The sequence below is a fragment of the Dermacentor variabilis genome, chromosome 8 (genome assembly GCF_050947875.1).
Source record: "Dermacentor variabilis isolate Ectoservices chromosome 8, ASM5094787v1, whole genome shotgun sequence".
NCBI classification, from domain to species: Eukaryota; Metazoa; Arthropoda; class Arachnida; order Ixodida; family Ixodidae; genus Dermacentor; species Dermacentor variabilis.
Window position 1 is genome coordinate 94,235,578 of NC_134575.1, and position 18,610 is coordinate 94,254,187.

Sequence of the window (18,610 nt, forward strand, 5' to 3'; positions counted from 1 at the left end):
TTCGAGCTTGTGGGTTCGATCCCCGCCGTGTGAGCCGGATTTCAAAGGGAGCGAAATGCTAAAACGGTTGTGCACTTTGATTTCGGAGCACATTAAAGAACACCAGGGTATAAAAGTTATTTCGGAGAACGCCACTACGGCGTGCCTCTTAATCCGATAGTGTTTTGCCACGTAGTTCACCATAATTCTGTCATCACTTCTGCCTCGATACGATGTGCCATGTGAAGCAATGACAATGCTCCACCCTCTGACAGGTGACAAACAATGGCGCACAACAACGCCTCAAGCAAACACGGCTCGCTGTATGTTGTGTACTACGCAGACAAATAGCAGTAGTGCACGCAAGGTAACATTTGCCATCAACTCACTGCTCTAGTGTTACACTATACGCTGAAGAAATCATCCATTCGCAGTTAGCATTGCTGCTAATTAACGTCACTCAAAACAAACAACACAGACAGATTCACTAACATCGATCCGCACAGTGCGTGTGATCCCCATAATGTTTTAGACTATGAATTATTATGCTTAAGAATGGCGCTCATTAATGCAATATTTTCATTCGCAGTGAGCAAAAGCGGCTGTCGTGACAATGGTAGAATTGATTTAATCGGCTTCAATCCCATGGCCATTACATCATTGCCATCTTCCATGGGATCGTAGTCGTCAAAATGGGATACAAGTGACAGGGAAATCAGGAAGTTGACGAACGGCAAGAAGGCAGAAACTTCCACAAGACCTCAGGAAAATAAAATTACTTTTTGATCAGCGTGGTCAGGGGGCTGTGCTATGGTTTCGATGTCGATTAAAAATTTCCCGAAATATCAACAGGGGCCGACAAAAATGCGGACATTTGGGAAAGGTGAAACCGCTGGCTATCTCAGGACAGCATTAGCTTAAATGTAAAAGATGACCTAAAAACAGGAAACCATAACAATGACACGGTGGCCAAATTTCGGCACAAGTAAATTGGCTGTTGAAGCAGTTCAGCTGAAGCACGATGGTGCGAAATAAGGCGAAAATATGGGCAAGTGTTGAAGAGAGGTCAAGTACGTAGGTCCTGTGGCCGACGCTAGCGCCTGGCAGATATCAGGCGACTGCACGTATAGGCGATATTTCTGGTCATTAGTCGTTACAGTGTGATTCTGGCCACAAATATTGGACGCGGACTCTATCACATTAAATACAGTGCACTCTGCCGTCTGATTCATCGGCAGCTGGTACCGATTCTCGCGCAATGAGGATGGGCACAAATTGTCTCACGTGCCGACTGTGACCTTCCTCGAACTGCCAACATTCCTTCCCCTGCGCAGTTGCTTAGTTTTTAGAGGGTTCGGCGGCTAATCACGAGGTCTCAGGATCGAATTCCAGCCACGGTAGCCGTATTTCAATGGGTGTGAAATGCGAAAACACCTTAGGGTACTTAGGGTAAGGGGCGTGTTAAAGAATTCCTAGTGGTCCAAATTATTCCGGAATTCCTCACTACGGCGTGCGTCATAACGAGATCGTGGTTTTAGCACGTGAAGCCCCTATTGTATTATGTAACGTTCGTTAAGGATGTCCTTGGCAGTAGCACAACTATTGAATACTAGTAAGTGTAGGGAGTTGTGCGCGAGGTCTTTGAGTATGTGGGTAGCCTTCATGGCGTTCGATATCTGCTAGTCTACACTGTGGCTATATTATAAAGGTGAAACGGCAATATGATAGACGAGATATAGAACAGACAAATCCGACATATATTACTGCACAATAATTTTAAATAGCGGTCTTCCTTCACGCGCGTGGAAAACTGTGACAGGATACTGCTTTGAAACTACAAGTACTGTGTATGTCATACCCAAGGGTGGACCTGGCCTAGCAGCCAGTAAATGTCACGTAATATTGCGAGCAGCTTCGGCCTAACGGATGACAACACAGAGACAGTTTGCTCAATTGCGTCGTGACTTTGAGGTCAAAGGGCCAAACCAACATATCCTTGTATAAGTCTTCATACTTAAGCACATCTTGACTTGCAGCTGCTGCGGTAGGCCATGAATGCGGATAGCGAAGTCGCTAGGGTAATAATTGGGAGCATATTAGCGAAATCTATAAGTCAAAATCAAAAGCCGTCCACGAAGGCGTCTCTAGTAGACGCTGTGCGATGTTCGGACGTTAAGAATATGCCGACTGAAGAAAGGCTGCCACGGAGTGCTTCTGACGGTTACTCTGGCTTGTTTACTCCATAGCGTCAAAAAGAAAAAGAAAGACAAAGAAATAAACGTATCAAAAGACCCGAATCAATCATCGCACGTCGCGACTAAACGCTCTTAGGATGATAAGTCATTTCCAGGCGACGAGCGGCTACGCTTTATCAAAAACACTGATAACGCCGGCGGGACAACCATTGTGGCGAAGTTCACTGCGCAGGGAGAGCTTTTAATTATTTTATGTTTGTTTTGTTGACGTCATCACTCGGCACCGAGGGAAGTTTGAAAAAATTAAGGTCAGTACGCCACATGGAGGCACTCACGCGAACTAAACCCTCGTGTCCAGAAAAGTTGGATACGAGATGCTGCTTTACATGTTACTAACTCCATACATTCGTAGCGCTTCCAGGCTTCAGAGGATGCCGATGTGATAGTTGTGTCGTATAGCATATGCCTCTAGGCCCTTGGGTTTGAAGGGCTCTGGAGAGGCAGTAGTGCTACAGCCAATCTAAGCATCTGATAGTATCATTATTTCGCAATGCATGTTAACTCTCATTTGTCATTTGTCACCGCCATAATCATGCCACACATAAATTTGACGCACTTTATAGCGACTGTTTTTAAGGCCCCTTTACAGTCGCGTCACATCAGGTTCATGGAAGTCATAACTCCACTGCAAATTCATTAACACTGGCATGACGCTGGCGCTGTGTGGTCACGCGTAACACTGGCGTGATTACACGTTCGTTCAATCATAGAATTGACTTATTGATTGAATAAAGAGAAACGTAAATTCGATTTTTTTTCTTTTTATTTTATCTCATTCGTTACCACAGTGGTCATAGCTTCGTGGTCGTTTTGGTACACCGCGACCGGTCGCACTGCTCTGCTAGACAAGTTCTTGCGGAAGGTTAGATCTATACACGACCGGTGACGCGTGGTTGGCACATTGACGTTCGTGTAGCACTCAATTTCAAACCGTTCCAACAGGGAGGATGCAATCCACTTGCCGCCGGAGCGTGCTAGGTCGACATTAAAGTCGATGATTTATGGGTTCAGTATTGCGTTTCATTATTCTTTTCGAGTCCCCATAGGGAGCGAAGGCGCACAGCCATCCCACGTTTTCTATATGGTCATTAAATTCACGCATCATAACATGGTCAATCAGATGATAACATTCAGAGCGACTGCCGCGACTGATAAGAGCACGCGGAAATGGTAATGCACTTTATACATAGACGGAAGAGGATAACATTCAGAGCAACTGCCGCTACTTTTTTTTTTTGTGCATGCGCATGCGGTTGCGCCGGAGGAGTTTTCAACGTACAGGCGACACGTTGGATGGACAACCGGACAGATTAATCGGCTATCTATATACAGCTTCGCTGTAAAAAGGGAATAACCCCAGAAACAGATCAAAACGGGAAGAGAGTGTGCAGTCATACCTCATGTACATCAGATGGGGAATAGTTTTAAAAAAGGCAATCATGAGATTAAGTGTTGAAGCCGTCTTTTCAGCTAAAAACTCGTTAAACAAGACATGCAATCGTGTCAATAGACCTAAGCACGCGTCCACGGCCATTTGCCGCATCAAGCACACGGGGCAGCTCAAGCACGCTCAGTGGGAGTTGTGTACATCACTCCAGTTTCGTGCGTCAAAAAGTACTTTGGGCAGATTGAACGCTGCCTTAACATCCGCCTCAAGGAGCACCAAGGTGCTATCGAAAATTCAGCAGGCTTAAATCTGGCCGCACATTGCAGAAATTTCCCATGGAAGCATCTCTTTGAAAAAAAACTTACATATTGTATGAAAACGAAAACCAAATCAACCGGAATATTTTAGAAGCTTACTTTAGGCATGTCAACTCAGGTTCATGCGCCAGCGAGACTTCTGTCCGCATGATAAAGAAACGAAGTTTTTGAATGGCAAGACATGGTGACACCCTTTCACCACCAGCACGCGCCACTTCATCACATGATCCCATTCTTTGTATTTTTATTCACTTGTTTGAAGAAATAAACCAGTTGTTAGCCTGTGCTTGTATCGTCTACTTCTTGTGCTTCATCCGGTTTGCGTTGCCCTCCCTTAGGAATATGTTCATCTTGATCAGATGCCTTCGGAACTGCCGTTTGTAAATTAATTTAACTTCAGGGGTTATACTTGCCAATACCACGAAAAATGATTAGGAGGCACGCCATAGTAGAGCACTTCAGATTGATATTGAAGACCTTGGTTTCTTTAACGTGCACCTAAATGTAAGTACATGGGTGTTTCGGCATGTGCCTCATAGAAATGCGGCCGCCAGCGCCGGGGTCAAACCCGTGACCTGAAGCTAAGGAGCGCAACGTCGTAGCCACTAAGCTACCACTAAGCTACCACTAAGCTATCAACTGTGTTTGTAATTGGATTTCGTGTAAAGGGCACGCGGACATTTTTTTTTCTTAACGTGTACTGCAAATTCTTTTGTTTGGCACCTCCAACGGTCAAGACACTCTATTTTTTGAAGTACGTGTTATTCCTGGAGCGAAGCTATGAAGCTTGGTCTTATCAGGGTATGAGCAGCTGGCGGGTCACTCGGAAGGTACAGTGGCGATTCTCGACATTGGCACCTGATGGCAGCGCAATTACCTTCCTCCCCAATCCCATCCACCCGACCTTTAGAGTCGATCTCACTGTGAATGCAAATTGTCTGTGTTATTTTCTTGAAGATTTGAAGGTTTCATTGAAAAATACTTAGATACTGGAAAGTATAGGGTGAATATTAGTACAGAAGGAGGTCGCAGAGTTTAAAGTGCCGAGGGGCCTCCTGTGCTAAGTATGAAAAATAATGAAATACAGACAGGCCGTGGTGTTGTAGATCAGTGAACCAATATTAGCTAAGATAAATTAAACAACGGGAATACATAACTTCATTAGAACATCATCATACAGATAAATATACATAAAACGCATTAAGTACCAGACGGTGATACATAAAGTGTAAAAAGCAAATTATGGTTCAATGTCAATAAAGTCATTGATTATTAATAGGCTATTGACCACAAGTGAATTTTCGGTGCTTTAAGAAATGAGTGTTCTGAATGGACGCACTTGATGTTCACGGGCAATGAATTCCAAAACATTATTCCCGAAAAGAGCGCTGTCTGCTTGCCTTAATTTGTGTGTACTTTAGGTAATAACATACGATATTGTTCCGAGAATCTTGTATTATTACGGTTGAGTAGTCGCGGAGCAGAGCTATTATTAATGAAAGTACCTTGGTTTTGGATTCGATAAATTAAAAGACGAAGTTTTAGCTGTAACGAGTAAGTGGGCAGAAGGATTTTTACTTTCTGGTAAAGTGGAAGGGCAGACGCCAGGTGAGGGCTAAATGCCATCAGGCCTTCTGTTGGTTTTGTAAGTGATTAAGGCATGACATGTGTGTTTCATACGTGCTTTCCCATGAAGTGAGGCAATATATCAGGTGGCTATGGAAGAATGGTGACTATGGAAGCGGAAGAATGGGATGGGGTGCGTTTGGAAGGCATTCTCAGATCATGAACAGCATATTGCCATTATCCCTCAAGAGAAAAGCGTATAACAGCTCTGTCTTAGCAGTACTCACGTACGGGGCAGAAACCTGGAGGCTTACGAAAGGGGTTCTACTTAAATTGAGGACGACGCAACAAGCTATGGAAAGAAGAATGATAGGTGTAACGGTAAGGGATCAGAAAAGAGCAGATTGAGTGAGGGAACAAACGCGAGTTAAAGACGTCTTAGTTGAAATCAAGAAAAACAAATGGGGGGGGGAGCATGGTTAGGATATGTAATGGGGAGGGAAGATAACCGATGGTCATTAAGGGTTAGGAACTGGATTCCAAGGGAAGGGAAGCGTAGCAGGGGACGGCAGAAAGTTAGGTGGGCGGATGAGATTAAGAAGTCTGCAGGGACAACATGGCCACATTTAGCACAATTATTACGTGACCGGGGTAGTTGGAGAAGTATGGGAGAGGCCTTTGCCCTGCAGTGGGCGTAACCAGGCTGATGATGATGAAGATGATGACGATGATGTAAGAATGCGTAATACAGTGACCGCAAAATGTGCTGCTGACAGTAATGTCGCGATTTGATTAATGCACGTAAACCAAAACCATTTTAACAATAGATATGGTATGTTTGTTAAATTTCAGATGCGAGTCAAGGACGACGCCTATAAAGTTGCTTGTATCAGATGGATAAATTATGTGGTTTTCTAGATTAAGACTCGGAACTAAAGAGGTTTGCTTATGGTGAGTATGAGAAATCATGAAGCATGTTTTTGTGGCGTTGGTTTGCCGCGCATTCTCAAGACACCAAAACGCGATTTTTCTAAGGTTTTTATTTAGTCGTGTTGTTAAATTATTAAGGTCTTCATCTCCAACAAATATGGTTGTATCATCAGCGTAAAGTATGCATTCTGAATTGTTAAGGCAATTAGGTAAGTCATATACAAAAGAAAAAGAAGAGGGCCTAAAGTGGACCCTTGCGGAACACCTTGATTTGTAGTTATTGGCTGCGATATGGCATCAGCGAATTGGACAACCTGGGTAAGGTCAAGTAGATAACTCTGTAAAAGGGTTAGAGCAGGTCCAGCGATACCCACTGATTCTAACTTTGGAAAAAGTATAACGTGGTTATTTGTATCAAATGCCTTACTAAAATCAACAAACAACGCCGCGGCCCAACACCCGTTGTCAATGCTTTTAATGTGGTCAGTGAATTCTATTAGAGCAAGTTCCGCGGAATAAGCAGAGTGAAAACCGAATTGATGCGGGGTCACAAGGTTAAATTTTTCAAGGTACTTCATGAGGCGGCCAGCAAATGTTTCTCGATTAGTTTATTAAAAATGGTAGGATCGTTATCGGGCCATAGTTATGTAATACGCTCGGATCTCCTTCTTTAAAAACAGACACAACTTCTCCTTCTTTTAGTACGGAGGGAAGATACTTGTAGTAAATATATTAATTATAAGGGTAGCAAGAACGCCCGATAGCTCTTGGGCGACCAGATTAACTTTAGATGTATGAATGAGGTCAAACTCTGAGCCAGAACGTTTTAGACCACATAAAACACGGAAAAACTCCTCCTGTGACGTAGGTCATAAATAAAATGATTGAGAGCAACGAGCATAGTGCGAAATCTGAGTCGGTTGGTTGAGGTCACCGTTGAAAGAAACCTATTGAAAGCGTTAGCTATGTAGAAAAAGACGAATAAACGGAGCAGGCGGGCACTGCGAAGAGAAGAAGCTGGAACATGGAGTAGCTCTTTGTCTGGTTTCTTCGCGTCTCGTTAGTTTTATACATTTTGGTGCCGAAAACGTCCGTGCAGACTCGTTACCTTCATCGCACATCTCCAAGGGCCATCTACTCCACCGCTTCGCGCTGAGGACGACGAGGAATGATTGGATAACGCATCGTTCATGATCGTCGTGAAGACCAGACATTTATCAAGAGCTGATCGGATGGATCGTCTCAAGACCAAGCGGTTGGCTCGACGAGCACAGCATACGAAGATTCTGCAGGAAGCACAGTTGCTACTTACAGATCCTACCGTAGACAAGCCCAAGATTTCAGGTATTTTTGACCGTCTATCTGCTAGCAACAACGAGCTCTCGAAACTTAACGATGCACTCCAAGAGCACATTGTCGACGATGAGCTGGAAGCAGAATATGTATCTGCTGCACAATATAACGATCAAGCTACCAGCATGCTTGCCCAGATTCGGTGCATGATCGACGCTTTGGGACGCGTGGACAGTATAGCGGAGTCTGCTCCTCAGAATGCAACCCCGACAGTTCCTAATGCCAAGCCCAGAATTGGCACAAGGCTACCGAATCTTGATATGCCGTGATTTAACGGCGGCATTCACGAATGGGCCCCTTTCTGGGAGCAGTTCGAGCAGACTGTTCCTCTCAACAACGCTATATCGACAACGAAGAAGTTTTTCTATTTACGGCATTATCTTGTCGGTGAAGCGGCAGCGGCCATTGCCGGCTTACCGACTTGTGAAGCTTGCTACTCAAATGCCGTAGAACTTCTCAAAGAACGTTTTGGCGACCGTCAAAGGATAGTGCAGCACCATCTGATCATGAGCATCTGAGCACCATCTACCGCATGTAAAGTCCGGAAGCGACGCACGCGGCCTCAGGCAGCTTTGTGATGCAGCGCAACTAAATATCCGCTGTTTGACTGCACTAAAAGTACTCGCTCTCAGTTTTTCTGCAATGCTGACAGATATTCTAGAGAAAGCATTTCCATACGAGATCATTCTTGCATATACGCGAGGAAAGCGGAGTCAGACTACGTCAACATGGGCCTGATACGAACCTCTTAGAGACAGCACTGGCAGCTGCAACATCGGAAGCGGAGCTAACAGAGCTGCTCATGTTCACACGTGTTGAGTTAGAAAGCCGAGAGCAGTGCAACGCATCGTCCCAACGATCTGTCGATGACCGTGCTGAGAGAATTCGAGGGAGCAGCACCGCTTCCTAACTGCACAGTGCATCATGCAGCTGGATCGAGTGTTTCTTCTGTCAACCTAAGAAGCACGGTATACGTGCCTGCGACGCCAACCTATCTCTTGTTTCCAAAAAAGATAATCTAGCTAAGGATAACCGCTGTTCTAGATGTACATCACGAGATCACCAGGCACGGTCTTGCCATGTTAAACTCACGTGCTCAGCTTGTCACGAAAGACACGCCTCGAGTAAGGGTGACCAGAACTGCAGAAAGATACTACAGCAGAAACTTTGAGACGAGCGGTGGCTTCAGGTAGCCCAGCAGGGACAGTCTCGTCGCAGTCAGTAATGCTTTGCGACAGAGATTCCACAACCGCTTGCGCAAACACGGACAGAGAAGTGTACCTGCAGACATTTCGCGCTTTTGTCATTAAAAATAACAGGTCCAGATACATCAGAAGGATTATGGATGGAGGCAGTCAGAGATCATTTACCACAGAAGATCTGGCAGTGAAACTACCATTGCATGTACTGGGAGAAACCAGAATTTCATTCAACACGTTTAGCAACGCATCCCCAAGTTCTGCTGAAATACGAAAGGTTGTTGAACTACCACTGCGTGGTCAGCACTGTTCTGACATCCATATTGTTCAAGCAATTATAGTTCCAGTTATCTGTCACGACATTGCTGCGCCGACAGCTGATAACTTCATTCGGAAGCTGCGATGCGAGGGCAAATTTCTTGCTGATGACAAGAATTTTCTTGAAGCGGATACTGAGAACGGCCTCAACTTGTGGATTGGGGCAGACGATGTTTCGGAAATCATGACTGGAGAAGTTGCAAGGAGTACAGAAATTCCAGGACTGGTCGCAATCAACACGGCATTCGTATGAACCCTGCAAGGACGGAGTCGGCAGAAAGCCTTTCTTGACTGCGACGCTAACGTTATGGTCTGCGTTCTGCGAGTGCAAACGATTACTGACGATAACATAACCTCGCAGATTCTAAACTCGTTCTGGCAGCTCGAAGAAATGGGCATCACAGATTCTGGCGAACTTCCCTCACCTGAGTCCATTGCACAGTTCCGAGGAACAATTCGCAACAAAAATGGCAGATACACCGTGGCGCTGCCTTGGAATGAAGATCAGAAACAGCTACTTGGAATCAACCGTGATACCGCGCTCGCACGTCTACAAAAACTGGCAAAGAGGCTATCAATGAATGAAGAATTATTGGAGCCATACAACGCAGTTATGCGACAATACCTGGAGCTGGGACATGCTGAAGTGGTACCTATTGATCGGGTCACCTATTGTATGCCACATCGGGAAGGTATACGAGAGGAATCGCTGACCACCGAGCTCCGGGTCGTGTTCGACGCATCGTCACACGCTGAAGGCTTTCCGTCACTCAACGACTGCCTGGATAAAGGGGTGAACCTCAACCCAGGGTTACTACAAGTACTGCTTCAGTTTCGGTGGTTCCCCGTCGCCATCAACTCGGATACCGAGAACGCATTCTTACAAATTCAGATACAGGAGACCAACCACGACGCATTCCGCTTTCTGTGGTTCGATGCCATTCCCGTCACCCAAAACAGTAACATTGTCCAATGGCGAATGACCCGGGTACCAGTTGGATCAACATCAAGCCCTTTCTTTCTCATGGCGACTATTCATCACTACTTGGACAATGCTTGTGAGGACAAAGCGCTTGATTCTATTTTGAAAAAGTCCGTTTTTGTAGACGATTTACTGGTGGGTGCGGAGACATTCGAAGATGGACTGAGCATCTATGAGCGATCGAAGGCAATTATGCGAGATGCAGGCATGAGTACCAGAAAAGGGAAGACCAATAACCAGCAACTACAGAACATTTTCGACAACCAGGAGGAGCAAGTGGAAAGTGCATCAAAAGAATCAACTGCACTTTTGGAAATTTAATGCGATACGGAAACTGATTATTTCAAAATTTCTTCCAAATCTATAGTCCAATACTTAGCCTCAGCTCAGCCGGACACAAAACGTACACTTCTCAAGGCTGCCTCCCGAATTTTCGACCCTCTTGGTATTCTCTCGCCTTTCACCGTCACTGCAAAGCTTTTGTTTCAGCGCCTGCGGGCTTTAGGCCAGTCTTGGGATGACCAGTTACCCGAAGAGATCAAGACGACATGGACAGCATGGTGTGCTGAGGCAATCCAGCTTGGCTTCATCAAGATTCCGCGCTGCGCGAGAGATGGGCTATATGGAGCGCTCGAGAAGGCCGAGCTGCGTATATTCATCGACGCCAGCCTGAAGGCTTATGGAGCATGTGCCTATTTGAGAACAAACGGCGGAAATACAGCTACATCACTAATACTAGCGAAGTCTCGAGTAGCACCTACCAAGATTTTAACACTGCAGAAGCCCGAGCTTTTCGCTGCGGTAGTAGGAGCCAGATTATTAAAATACATCCACTCATCGTGGGATTCAACGCATTTTCCCTGCGTCATGTGGACAGACTTAACGATCACACTGAGCTGGATTCGGGGTGACCGTTACAAGTTGGGTCAGTTTGTACAGCACAGAGTGATTGAAATCGCCGCATTTGCTGACCCACTGCTATGGCGTTACTGCCCAGGAGAAGACAGCCCGTCATATTTATTGAGTAGGGGCATATGTTTAATGGTTCTAGGTACATGTTGCAGCTGGCGGAGGGGACCTGAATGGTTACCCCAGACAAGATCAACCTGGCCTACAGACTCGGACATGAGCACACCGATCTACGAAGAGTCATAGTGTGACACGCAACATGTACTTCAAGCGCCGAGAATGGTGGACACCTTGATTGATTTAAGAAAGTTTGGCAACCTACAGAAGCTCCTGCGTATCACCGCCTGGGTATTTCGATTTGCGGATCGATGTCGTATTCAAACGTCGCTCGGTAGAACTATTTCGACAGAGGAGCTAAACAAGGCCTAAACGTTGAGGATCTGTCGTGTACAGCTCGAAGTGTTCACGAATGACATTGAACACCTTCGGCTTAGAGACACTGTCCAGAAACACTCCGTACAATGCGATCTCCATCCACCCTTACCGTGATCACAGCTGGCAGCTTCCACTTGGTGGCCGACTTAAAAGAATGAATGCTACGTATGACGAAAAGCACCCGATTATTCTACCTCAAAGGCATCCCTTCACGGCCTTAGTTGTTACTGAGGCTCACTGTAGAGTTTTACATGGCGGTGTGGCAAGCACTATGATGCATATTCGACAGCGTTACTGGGATATACGTGCTCGACAAGAAGTTAAACGGAATATCAGTGTTTGCTTTCTCTGCAAAAAAATGCAACGGCAAACCTGTAAAGGTGCAATTTGCGCCAATGACTGAAAACAGGCTTCTCAAATCACAGCCGTTTGAAGTTGTGGGATTAGACTTTGCAGGCCCTATATATGTAAAACAACATGAGACTGACGAACTTACATAAAAAGCTAATATTCTGTTGTTCACACGTGCGACCACGGGAGCTGTACACCTTGAATTGACGAGTGGAATCTCTACAAGCTCCTTCTTACTAGTGTTCCGTAGGTTTTTGGCTCGTAGAGGAGTGCCCACAACACTGTACTCCGATAATTCTCTCGCATTTAACAGAGCATCGCGGGACCTATGGGACGTTTGGAACACCATGAAGAGCTCTCCATTTGCATCTCTGCTCGTGATGCATCGCTCAAAATGGAAATTTATTATTATTATTTATGAAATTAATTATTATTTGATGGGGTGGCTGGTGGGAGAGACTTATCCGATCAGTCAAGTCATCTTTACGCAAAGTGCTGGTAAAGAGCAAGCTGAACAGCGAACAAACTGAGACCCTACTGCTGGAGCTAGAGGCTGTTATCAATTCAAGACCCCTAACCTATACGTATACTGACGCTAGAGAGGCCTCTCCACTTTGTCCTGCTCATATTCAGGTCGGGAGCTTATTTCTTGCCTCTCTCGAGCGAACCAAGAGTGATGACGAAGCTCAAAGTGCACAGGCTACGCGACGTGACCTCAGCAAGAAGCTGCGATACCGCCAGAAGCTCGTGGACCCCCTGTGGATCCGATGAAAGAAAGAATACCTCCTCGAGCTTCGGGCACTTCACATCTACCCATCGCATTCTAGTAGCAGTCTACAAGTGGATGATGTAGTACTCATCGAGGAACCTAACATCTCTAGAGGTATTTGGCCAATGGGATGAGTCGTGGACGTCTTCCCTTGTCAAGATGGAATAATCCGAGCCTGCCGTGTGAAAGCTCAAGATGGCAAGCTTATAAGAAGGCCAATGCAGAAGTTTTACAAGCTTGAATTGCACAATGCTACAGGGGGGCGGCAGTATGTAGAACAAGGCGAATAAACGGGGCAGGCGGGCACTACGAAGAGAAGTTGGACCAAGGAGTAGCTCTGTGTCTGCTTTCTTCGCGTCTCGTTAGTTTTATACAAGCTATGTCAAAAGGGTTAGTGAGACGCTGGCCAGCATCATTAAGTTCATTTGCTACAGGTCGTTGTTTAGGCTTGTTAAAAATTATTGTATTAGTTCCCAATTTTCGCGATTATTGTTGCCATTTTTAATATTTAGATTTTGGTAATAATCACGTTTAGTGGTTTTTAAAATTCTAGGTAATGTTTGACAGTATTATTAAAGCGATTCTTCAAAGCCAGGTTGAGTGGTCGCAATTTAACTTTATTTATGTAAGTTATCCTTTTTACGAATAAACCGCAGTAACTTATCCGTGATCAATGGGTTTCTGGGAGCCCACTACCGTTTGTGTGTAACAGAAAATGACGAGCATGAGCTAATTGTTTCCGTTATTTTAGCAAAAAAATTGGTAAAAGCTGCCTCAACATTCGGTTCATGAAGAAAAACGTTCCAGTCAGTGTGCAAAATTCTTTGTCGAAACAACTTCCCGCCGAAGAAATTCCTTTTTGAAGTTTTTACCTTGCATTGTTTGTGCGATTCGACTTACAAGAAAAAGTGCTGAGTGAAGTTCAGCTGCTGCGTCGAATGAAAAGGGAGAAAGTCAAGCGGGAGCGCTTCGAGCGCTCCTTCCGCTCGGACGTGCTCTTCCGTAGCTCCGGATTTTCGCCCCGTTTGCTCTTTTTTTCCTCGCTACTGAAACTCTGTTGTTTATGGACCGCTTTGGCGGTCCATAATTACTACTGGCGCCTATCTACAAGGTCTAAACCCTCCTGCTGCGTCGTCCAGCTCAAGTTCTTGCGCGGCTTCGCGAGTGCGAGTGCCCCCGCGGCACTCGCCGCGTCGGCGCGGAGCATCCAAGCTGTTGTCCGCTGAAAGGAGCGGAACATTACCGATGCAACTGCCATCCAAGTCAAGAGTGTCTCTTTCGTACGGACAAGTGCAACGTGCGAAGGCGGTACCCTGAGGATGAATACCACCAACATGAAGCAGAACAGCCCTGGTGTCATGGCGCACACCTCAGCCAAGAGAACGAAGAAAGCTACTGGCCTTCCATCAGATGAAAATGTAGCTCCAGCTGCACCGAAAACACCTCGCTCACCACAAGGCCTGCCCGCACGACCGACACGTACGTCTCCGGAGTCGCCAACGACATCGCGGTACGAAATGGTTATCCAGCCTCGTCCTAGATATCACATGTCCACTCTGCACAACCGTATCATTCAAGCGGCCCTGGACGCCTGCCTCGAGACTTACTGATTTCAAGGTTTCGCTCTACACAAACTTACCAATACGGTCTCAGTATGGGTGTCCGCTATGGCACTAGTTTATAAACTCGAAGAACTGCGACAAATACAAGTATCGGCAGAATCTGTCCTTCCAGTCCAGGCGTACCTCGCCAGTTGTACTGATTTAAGACGCTACGTGGTTAATAGCGTTGACTTTGACGAAGAACCCGAGAGGTTCCTGCAGGAACTATCGTGTCCCACACTCAAGCTCGTGGCTGCTCGCTACCTAGGCAGCGGTCGTACGAGCTTAATCACGATTCAAGGTCCTTATTCCCCACCTGAACGTATCCTGTATTACAGCTGCGTACAGCGCTCGCGTCCGTTCAAGCCTTCCGTTGTGTACTGCTACTCTTGCTTTAGACAGGGACACATGAAATCATCCTGCCCCTACCCACCCAAGGACGACACCATGGAGCCTGAACCGGCAGCATCGTTTAGATGCGGCCTATACCAAACAAATTATCATGACATCACCTCCACGACGTGCCCTACGAAGTTAAAGGCCACTAAGAAGGCTCGACAATGCCATTCTCGACAGCCAGCAAGGGCCCCTCGAAATCCATCAATGAAACCAGACTCTGTGTACAACCGTTACACCGTTCTGGCCTCGGTGGAAGAGGACGCTAGCCAGGTGACAATAGCAAGTATAGCGAAAAGTGATGCTGTCACTCCAACATATTGCGCAGCTGTTAGGACGTCCAGTTCCCTTGTGTGAATGGGAGGACAGAATGACCACATATAAGGACATCGCGAAACACTATAGGTTACAGAGGTGCACATTCCCGCGACCTCAAGAAAAATTGACAAAAAAGCAATCTGTCTCATGGCGGCAGTTACTAACTAGGACGTATCCGAATCCTGCGCTCTCGCACATCATATATCCGGATGTATATCCCACGGACAAATGCAAAACATGTGAATCCAGAGCCACTCTGGAGCATATAATATGGGAATGCCGAGGGATACATAACAATAAAGAAAACGCGGCCTCTAGCAGCAGCCTTCGTACGCGCTGGGAAGCCGCGCTGCTCAGCCCCGCCCTCGGGGATCAACTTTGGGCCGTCCAGCGGGCCGAGGATGCCGCCAGGACCCAAGAACTCCTGGCCGTCACCTAGGTGGAGCCTTTGGCCCTCCCCACCAACTCGCAGGGCACACAGTAAAGTTATTTCTTCCTCTTAAAGTGTGTACCTGATATGCATACGGCTTTAATATTGGGCCTATCAACAGCAGGTTAATTGTCACGTACACTTTCTCGTCATACACAGAAAGCATCGCTCAGTTTGCAGAAGTGGTGTTTCACTACTGACAGCTCGATTTATCAGTTTCTTCCTGCTGCCTTCATATACTCCTATATCTGCTTACCAGAGTGTTTTGACGAAAACGTGCCATGGTCGTTGCTTTGGTCGGTGCGTCTCTTTCTAGTTGTATGAGTGCTTTACGAGATTCCGTGGTGTGTAGATAAAATATCTTGTAATTTGTGTGCCAGCTAAGGTTTATAACGGGTCGTCATAAGTATTGTGATAAAAGACTATTCAAATATTGCAGTGTTCAAATGAATAGAAACATTTTCCTGGAGAGTTTCGTGAATGTATATAGTGCTTTTCCTGCCTCGTTATTCTTTCCTGGCATATGCCACGTTTTCACACTGCGACTGCAGCATTATGCTTTAGCGCGCCTATTCATTAGGTGGCGTCTTATCTACTAATTAGGCATTGAACATGAGAAATGATCGAATAGAATATGGCAAGATGACCATTCTGCAGATGACTAACTGTGTTACACAGCAGTCTGTTTACTCATATTCTCTACGTCCAAGAAGGCCTGATTATAGAAACACCATAGCTGACTATTTAAAAGAGAATGGGGTGTTGATGTCTGTGCTGAAGTAATCTTCTACAGGTATCTGGACCATATAATAATAATAATAATAATAATAATAATAATAATAATAATAATAATAATAATAATAATAATAATAATAATAATAATAATAATTTCATTATTATTATTATTATTATTATTATTATTATTATTATTATTATTATTATTATTATTATTATTATTATTATTATTATTATTATTATTATTATTATTACATACCCTTGTTATGCGCGAACACAATATTACATCTACAAAATAATACGGCCCGTTTACTTTTACTTATCTTTATAATACAACAGAACACTTGAACAAATAATGTATTTGATTGGAGACTTTATATTGTACAGTGAATATTTATTTACAAATTGGTTTTCAAGCTGTCTGCTACTGGAAGTTTACTTTAGCATATCAAGGACGCCATCATGCATTCGGCGTTAAGTTTTCCATGGTTAAAACAGTTTTAAGTCATCAGACTCGGCACAGCATACATTGTACGTTCAACATTACATGGATATAATAATATTGTATCGTCAAAGCAGTGCACATACGTTCTTTTATTTTTTGCAATAACAAACTGACATCTCTGTTCATACAAAACCTTATTACAGCTAAAGCAGAGAGTTTCCAGAGAAACCGGAAAGCCAGCAACCCCTACTCTTCTACTTTTCTTTCAAGATAAACCCAGGTTGCACAAGCGTGTTCAAGGAAAGCGAAGCTTCAATATCCATCACACCATTTCCCCTCACCTTCTACGGCAGTGTCATTTGATGTTCGGAGTCCAAAAACAATAAAGATATAAACTAATGTGAGTTAAGGGTCGGCATGACTATTCATACGAATATAAAAAAAAAACATCCAAAATAATGTGGGTGGCTACCGAATCATTTTTAGGGCCGAAAATCTTGGACATCCTACAATTGTTAGGCCTGCTCTACTCGTATTCTCTCTGCCATGACGTGCGCGTTCATATCACACATACGGCCCCCATTCCTTGTTACGGAGAGAGGGGAAATTTCTTTTCGATAACTGGGGCCACGTAATTATCCAATTACAAAAAAATTCAGCCGCTGTCTGACTTTTGATGGCGGCACGCACAAGAAACCTGAAACCAGGAGGCGCAGCTGAATTACACCACCCCACGAAGTTCTGCCACCACAAAATGCAGCCGTACATCCTTACTTGGAGAGGACCATGCTGCGTGACAGGCCCACTTATTTAGCCGGAGGTCTATTTCATTAAAGGATAATGAACAGTTCAATTTTCTATATACTACGAGGGTGGATAAATTTCTCATTGCTCACTTGTTTTTATAGATATACCATCTTCCCGACCGAAAATAGTTATTTTGAATAAAAGCATGATTAGTGGTAAAATATCTGCGTATTTTAATTACATATGCAGAATAAAACTGTTGAAAGGCTCCTGGAACCCCAAACAAACAGAAAAGATTACAAGAAAATCGTGCAGTAGATTCGGACACCGTAGCCCTACCCCCCACCGGTTTTGCATCGCTGGTACAGGTTTGGTATCTCGCAATATATATACAGTCTAGCCCGGTTATAACGAAGCCACCTATAGTGAAATAGCGGTTATAACGAATGGATTTCAATTTCCAATTCCTTTTTTGCATTTTCAATCCATTTTGGGTACGGTTTGAACGAAGTAAATAAGAGCGCGTCAGCGGATATAACAAAGAGATTTAATACCAACCGAAAAATAATCTTTCAATCAACACATTTTTGCGTCCTTGGGGCGACTTTTTCCGCGAAAATAAGAGCAAAATTCGGCTGACGGCTGACTCTCGCGGCCAAGACAGACAAGTGCGTGGGAGGAAAAGACAGCAAAAACCGTGTCACCGTGCTAATCTACGCGAATATGTATAGTTCGGACAAGCGAGACCTGTTGGTCATTGGAAAGGCCAAGAAACCGTGTGGTTTCGCCAAGGTGCTGTCTATGCCAGTGAGGTATGTGAACAATAACAAGGCATGGATGACGCGAGACATTTTTGGCAAGAGGCTCGCCGACTTCGACAAAGAGATGGTCCGAAAGAGGCGCACCTGATTGACGTTCACACTGCCGACAACGTGGTCGGCATGAAGGTCACTTTGGTAAAGGCGATTTTCTTCGCAAGCGGAGCCTGGGGGGATGTGAAGCACCTGACCACCGCCCACTGCTTCGAGAAAGCCGGCTTCTCCCGAAGCAGCAGCGCGCAGGCGGCTCCTGCTGGGGACGAAGCTACCGCGATTGACGTCGCTGCAACCGCTGATGCTGCCGCCGCGATGGCCTGCTTGGAGAGCTTTGGGATTCCGCTAGCGACTTGAACCTTGTGCCTGCGAGTCT

At 45.2% G+C, this 18,610-nt stretch overlaps 1 long non-coding RNA gene across 2 annotated transcripts in view; it reads left to right on the plus strand.

Annotated features, from left to right (window-relative positions):
* LOC142591192 (uncharacterized) overlaps positions 1–18,610 on the plus strand; it is a 39,146-nt gene that overhangs the window by 13,018 nt on the left and 7,518 nt on the right. Inside the window, exons 2-3 of one of the 2 annotated variants that reach the window (XR_012830384.1) lie at positions 6,357–6,455; positions 16,879–16,956. This is a non-coding gene — a long non-coding RNA (uncharacterized LOC142591192). Of the gene's footprint in view, positions 1–6,356; positions 6,456–16,878; positions 16,957–18,610 lie in introns of those variants that run through there. The other variant, XR_012830383.1, reaches the window with a different exon arrangement.